This window comes from Orycteropus afer, unplaced genomic scaffold, assembly GCF_000298275.1.
Source record: "Orycteropus afer afer isolate SDZICR_OR568_19922 unplaced genomic scaffold, OryAfe1.0 scaffold00400, whole genome shotgun sequence".
NCBI lineage: Eukaryota > Metazoa > Chordata > Mammalia > Tubulidentata > Orycteropodidae > Orycteropus > Orycteropus afer.
This window is the reverse complement of record NW_006921987.1, coordinates 529193-536847: the sequence shown is the minus strand read 5'-3', so window position 1 is coordinate 536847 and position 7655 is coordinate 529193.

The following is a 7655-nucleotide window of genomic DNA, read 5'->3' as shown; positions in this document are numbered from 1 at the left end:
CCAAGGAGGGGTCGCTATGAGTCGGATCTGACTTGATGGCACACAACAACAAACAACATTATCTTCTCATCTGCATAGTTTCTGCTGAGAAATCTGAGCTTAGTCTTATTGGTTGTCCCTTGTAGGCAACTTTTCATTTTTCCTGTGCTGCTTTCAGGATTCTTTCTTTGTCTTTGGTTTTGGTGAGTTTGATGATGATATATCTTGGTGATTTTCTTCTGGGATCTATGCTATTTGGGGTTCATTGGACTTCTTGAATGGATATATTCTCATCTTTCATCATATCATGGAAATTCTCTTCCAACAAATCTTCAACAATTTTCTCTGCAGTTTAATTAGTCTCTTCCTGTTCTGGAATTCCGATTACACATAGGTTATTCCTTTTGATGGTATTCCACATGAACCTTAGGCTTTCCTTATTTTGTTTTGATCTTTTTTCTGATTGATCCCTTTCAAAGAAGTAGTGAGGTATTTGTCTTCATTCTCACTAATTCTGTGTTCTATTGATTCTATTCTACTCTTTCACCCATTCAATGTGTTATTTATTTCTGAAAATTTAGTGTTAATCTTCTGGATTTCTATCTGTAGATTTTGTATCATTTCTAATTTTTCATTTATTTTGTCATTTTGTTTTTGTATTGTCTTCTGAAATTGTTCTAGGGTTTTCTCTGTGTTTTCCTCAATTTTTTTTAGTGTTTTCCTTGATCTGTCATTCAATCCATTGAAGGTACATAAATACAATTCTCTTGAATTGCTTATCAGAGATTTCCAAAGCTGCTTCTTCCTCAAGGATGTGTTTTGGGTCTGTATCCCAGTCCCTTGTTTCTCCAGCTTTTTCTTGCTTCTTTGTGTAGACTGTGATGTTCTGTTGTCCCTGAGACATTGTGATGTTTTTGTGTTTATTTTTAATTGGTGATTGTATGTTGGAGTGACATCCCATGATTTTTGTTTTCTTTGGATATTATCTACATAAGCAGGGTAGTGTGCTCTTCTATTCCCTAGTTGGCAGCTTACTGACCTGTCTCACCACCTGTCTCCTTTCCCATTTTCAGACTCCTATATGGCCCTGCTGTGCTTGACAAATGGAGCCTATTCTTAGGTCTCTGGAATCAGAATGAGAATGCTGTCACTTTAAAATCCAAAATGACCAGTGCTTGTAAACATTCAAAATGGCTGCACCCTTGGCCACTTTAAATATCCAAAATGTCTGCCACTTATAAACAATTAAAATGGCTGCACCCTCTGGACAGCCGAAATTCCACAGCTCAGGTTGTTTCCCTCTTTGCTGTTTCCCTGCCAGGTCATAGGTCACCAGCACAGTTGTCCTTGCAGGCCTTGGCAACCGGGGCTGATCTTTAGGTCAATTAAAGTCCCAACGTCACTTGGAAATATTCAGGCCACTGGTCCTGTCAGAGAAGCTGACAGTCTGCAGCTCTAAGCATCTTACTCACTGTTTTCATTCAGGTTTTTCTACTAGTTTGTGCCTAATCCACTTCTGTATACTTCCTTTCAAAGTTCAGGGCTCCAGGATTATCTCTGCATTATTAGTTTCTCTTTTCTTTGTTGAAGAGGGTCTGTGTAGCTTGTCTGCCTTTTCTGACATCTTACTGGAATTCCTTACTGTCTGTGTCTTGAGTGGTAAATTTAATTTAATCACGTTCAGTGAAATTATCAATTGGTATGAATTTACTGCTATCATTTTGCTTTTTTTTTTTTGTGGTGTTGATGGTTTCTTTGTTCAATACATTTTTCTGTGCTTAGCTATTTTTTTTTTTTTTAATGGATATTCTTACCATTTCTTTCATTGGTATTGTTTTAGAGTTTACTGAGATTTTATTATGTTCTTTTTTTTATTTTGGGGAGGTTTATTAATTTTCTTTTAGCTCAGTCTGTAATAATTTATTATTACATTACCAAGTCTAAAACAGTCCATTCTATCTTGATATCATCTTGACTTCCTCTTCATTTAGAAGTTCTGTAAATATATCATTTACTCCCTCTTTTTACTTTGTAGTTATCATGGTTTACAAATCGACGTCTCTGGTTCCTTATTTTCAGTCTTGTAGGTTTATTTTATTTTTGATAATTCTATATCTGGGCTGATTTGCAGGTGATGTTGCCATGTGTCTTAATCTCAGATTGTTGTCTGCCATTGCTGATTCTCTATCCAAAGGACTCCCTTTACCATTTCTTATAAGTTTCGTCTGGTTTTTACAAATTGCTTTAATTTCTGTTTATCTTCAATTGTCCTAACTTCACCAACACATTCGATGGATAATTTTGCTGGATATATAATTATTCATTGGCAACTTTTTTGTTTTAGGGTTTTATATATGTCATTTCATTGCCTTCTTGCCTACATGACTTCTGGGAAATCAGAAATTAAATCTCATTGATGCTTCTTGTAGGTAATTTTCCATTTTCCCTGAGCTGCTTTCAGGATTCTTTCTTTGTTTTTGTTTTTGGAAAGATTGATTATGGTATGTCTTGGTGGTTGTCTTTTGGAGTCTCTCCTGTTTTGGGTTCATTGAACTTCTTGAATGCATGTCTTCTTGTCTTTCACAACGTTAAGGAAGCTTTCTTCCAACAAATCTTCGACAATTTTCTTGTTGCTTTTTTTGTCCTTTCTTGTTCTAGAATTCCAATTACATGCAAATTATTCCTTTGTAGGTGTCTCACACAGTTCTTACCCTTCTTTTCTTTGGTTCTCTTTTTCTGATTGGTCCTCCAATTAGTAGTGACAAACTTGTCTTCAGTTCAGTCTTGCTAATTCTGTCTTCTATTGATTCGATTCTGCTCCTTTCTCCTTCCAATGCATTATCTCTTTCTGAAATTTTCGTATTTATCTTCTGGATTTCTCTTTGCTATTTTTGTGTAGTTTCTAATTTTCCATTTTATTTATTTATTTATTAATTATTCTGGGGTTTTGTTTGTGTTTTCCTAGATTTTGTCTATGATATCCTCAAACTTTCTCTCAACCTGTTGAACATACCTAAACATAATTCTTTTGAATTCTTTTTCAGGTAGTTCCAAAAGCATTTCTCCTGGGATGTTTTCTAGCCCTATATTTTGGTCACTTTTTTAAGCCATCTTGGTCCTGTTTTTTCTTTGTGTGTGTATGTGTGTGTGATTTGAAGTTGTCTGTTGTGTCCAAGACATTGTAATCTTATTGTATTAATTTTTTTATTATACATTGGTTTGCTTCACTCTAATTTTCTGTTTTGCTTTATTTTAACATGCCCAAACAACAGGGTGGTTGTGTTACTCTGGTCACTAGTTTGGTAGCACTGGGGCACTCACCACCTATCCCAAAGTGGATTTGGTAGTGGGCAGGAGTTTGGGCACAAGTCTCCAACTGGTGATGATGCAAAGCGACTAGGGCAGGCTGGGTAGATGTTGGTCATCTGTCATTGATCCAGTGGTGCTGGAGCAGGTGGTGGCACTCACACAGTGGGTTTCAGCAAGCCTCCAGACTAAGAAAGAGTAGGAAGAAGGGCTTACAGTCTAATTTTGAAAATATTAGCCAGTGAAGACCTTATGAATATCAGCAGAACATTGTCTGATATAGTGCTAGAAGATGAGCCCATCAAGTTGGAAGGCACTCAAAATACGAATGGGGAAGAGCTGCCTCCTCAAAGTAGTTGATCTTAATGACATGGATGAAGTAAAGCTCTCTGGGACTTCATTTGCTACCTTCATTTGTATTGCATGAATCAAAATGAGAACAAACAACTGCAAGCATCCATCTTCTTCTATCAGAAGATAGAATGTAGGAAGTATGAATCTAGGAAAATTGGAAGTTGTCACAAATGAAATGGAGTGTTTGAATAGCAATATCCTAAGCATTACTGAATTGAAATACTGGTATGGGCTATTTTGAATCAAATAATCATATGATCTGTTTAGACTACTAAAGATCACCTTCCTAATCTCACCCATCTAGGCCTATCTTCCTCTCTGCCACATCTCTCATGCATATGAATTCCTTTTTTTCCAAAAAAAGCAATCCAATATTCTTAAGAAATTTTTATTAAAGAATAATTTAAGAATTTTTACCAAACAACTAGTGCTCCCAAAACCCTTTGCACAGGTGATATATCCAGTAGGAGCTTTAAGAAACCACCAATGTAAACTTCCAACATTGCATAATTCTGGCTCTGGTTAAAGTACTTTTCTCACATTTTGTTTCCACAAAATGGCCTTAGCTATGAAATAATCATGTGCATTCCACGCGTTTCTTTCCTTGAAAGTATTTTCTAAAGTAAATTATGATTGTGCTAAGTCTAGTTTTTCTTTTTCAGGATTATTCTGTTAACTGTTTAGATTATATGATGGAACATTCTTTCCTTCAAAATAATGATTATTTCAATTTGTTTATAGCCAGACACCATTTTCAAGCATCTTGGATAGTAGCATCTGATTCCCTTCCCCATGTCATTTTAGCATTTTTGCCCCTATGGAGGAAGGAAGAGAATAAAAGTTTATAATCAAATTATGATCAAAGCAATTCTATGATCAAAACAGCCAGGGAAACTGAAGTATACAAATATATGTTTACTTTGTTTTAGGATCAGAGAAGGACAGAAATATGAGAATGGTTTCTAACTGCGGTAAATTGCTCAATGTGGCCCGTATAGCCATTGTCTTTCATTTTGTGATGTATGGTAAATCCTATTATCCACGCCTGTTTAAGGTGGTGTGGTAGTTAGTCTTGTGTCAACTTGGCTGGGCAGATGGTAGTAGTTATTCTCTATAATAACTGGCAATTGGCTCTGTGGTGGAATTTGCTGTGAGCAACTGAGTAGCTGCTGATCATTAAAGTCATCCTCTTGGGTTATTTCTGTTGGAGCAGCACAGGTGGGATATCTCTTGAGTCCCACCTTGCTGGAGGGTATAAATTAAATCACCACCCTTAGCTTCCTTGAGGGTATACATACGAATCTTCTGGGAATGTTCACCCTCCTTTTGCTCCAGTTCTGCATTTTGGCTCATTGTCATCTTACCCCCTGATTTGGGACAGCAGCCTTCATCTGATCTGATTGAGGTTCTTCAAGCCCCAAGAATTGGGAGGATCCTCCAGACCTACTTATAGATCTGAGACTTGCCAGACTGCCAACCTTCACCACCACTATATGAAATGATCCCTTGGGTGTCTATGAGTTCTGTGATGTATTACAGTGAAATATAGAACCCTAAGACAGGGAAGATTACTGAGAGGAAGAGGAGAAGGTAATGGCTGAAATGATGCAGTGGCACAGTAGTTTGGACATTTGGGACATCTTTAACTTCTGCCTCATGGGGACAGGCTTTGTGCTGATCTTTCTAAGATAAATTGTTCAACCACTAACCTATTTAATTTTATCAAAAATGTATTTAGTTTTAAATACTTGTAGCATCTCATGTAGCCACCTACTGACAATTGGCATTCATCCTCATGTACTCTTTCCCACAGCTCTTCATCCTTTGAATTACTTCACTTCTTCCCCTTTAGGTCTTATTGTTTGTCCATTTTCAGTTGTTGATTAGTGAACTTTGTCTAGTTATTTATTGTATAGTGTACAAAACAAGTGTGTGTGTGTGTGTGTGTGTGTGTGTGTATTAGGGGGAAGTTGGGATAGGAATGGGGAGGACAATTTCACCCTATTGTGGAGCAGGAGAAATGGAAGAAAGTCTAATGGTGACTAAAGTCTCTTTGTTGTTGTTGTTATGTGCCATTGAGTCAGACCCTACTCATAGCGACCCCTCCTTGGGTTTCTGAGGCACTATCACTACAGAAGTAGATTGCCCAAACTTCCTTCTGAGGAATGGCTGGTGGGTTTGAACCACCAGCCTTCTGGTTAGCAGTCAAGTGCCTAAGGTACTATGCTTCTTCTTAGTCTATATATAAAACACATTCAGACATTTTACACTGGCAAAATTAAATCCTGCATAAATATTTCCTGTATGTATCTATGCTAAAATAACTTTCTACAGTGTGTTGTGATATGAAAAGTCACTCTCTGTATCCTAGCTTTATTTTGATGTAGTCCTTCATATTTCATTGAGCATTGCCTGTTGAAATGATGTAAGTGTGTCCTTCATTTGTCAATCAAGAGCAGCCCTTCTTGCATAATTCTGTCAGAAACAATGGGTGATAAACTCCTGTTCACTCAATCTATTCCTCTTTTGGTAAATCTGTATTTGTTGACGATGAGATTGATCATCTTGAGGACAGTAGAACAGATTTGTTATATATGTATAAAGCAATAAATTATTAACAGTGTATGATTAAAGCTTAGTATTATACTCAAATGTATATAAAAATTTTTCAGATATATTTGTTTAATACCATGATTATTCTTATGCTCCTTTGTAATTAGTTACTAATCCATTTTTATCTTATAGCATCCTTAGCAAAACAATGTGTCAAATTAGGAAGTTATCTAGATTATTTTAAGAAAATAGGGCAGAGAGACAAATTTTTAAATCAGGAAGCAATCAATCACTCAGAGCATTTATCACTACCTGGGAGGGAAATCTTGGGTGGTGTGATACAGTGGAGCCCTTGGTATAGCTTCTCAGAGGAGAAGCACAAGTTCCCAGGTTGGATGGGGTTTGTGGCAAATGAGAACAAAGAGAGTTTGCCCAAGGAGAAATGAATAAAACTAATAATAAATAGCTCTTCTTTTGAAAGTCTGTCTGTCTAGGGCTTGTTTCTGTGGGGTCAACCGTAGTGCATAAGTGGAAAGAATTAAAGAAGAAAAAAATCTGTAATAGTGTTTAGCTTATTTCTTCAGAGTCTCTGGATGTTGCAAACAGTTAACATGCACAGCTGCTGAAAATAAAGGTTGTTGGTTGGGGTAGTTAAGATTATGTGTCAGCTTGGCTGGGCCTGGTTGAGTGGCTGGCAGCTGGATGCAGTTATTCCTCATGGTGAGACTGGTGATCACCTCCATGGTGGAATCTGCTGGAGCAGCTGAGCAGCTGCCTTAAGGATGTGGTCTGCTTCCACTATATAAGAAGCGTTGAGAAAAATTTGTAGCTTTTGGCATACTTGAATCCTGCATGGAGTTGCGTCATTGTTCAGCAGCCTGTCACATTGTCTGCAGTATTGGCAGTTCAAGGTCAAGGGGCTTTCACCCAGCCCCTAAAGCCTGGCAATTTGAACTCAGACTTCTAGGCTCCCAAACTGGAAGAGAATAAACTCCTGTTTGTTCAAGGCATCCCATTTGTGGCATATTTCTGTTAGAGCAGCATTAATGTTAATGGATGAATCAGTGGCCTGCTGTGTGGTTTGGTAATATTGGGACTGTGCCTTTTTACTTGTCATCCTTGAGTTTGTCAGCCTCAACAGCCAGCAGATGCCTGAGTGAAGAAAGCCTCCAGCTTCAGTGGGCTGGGAGCCAGAGGCAGAGCTGAATGAAGCACACAGTCGAGGGGCTTTCACTCAGCCCCTAGAGCTTGGCTCTTTGAACTCAGACTTCTAGCCTCCAAAACTGTGAGAGAATTAATCCCTGTTTGTTAAAGCCATCCATTTGTGGTACTTTCTGTTAGCACTGTTGTTTTTGTTGTTGCTATGTGCCGTCGAGTCGGACCAACCCATAGCGACCCCTCCTTGGGTTTTTGAGGCCGTATCACTAAGGAGGTAGATTGCCCCATCTTCCTTCCGAGGAGTG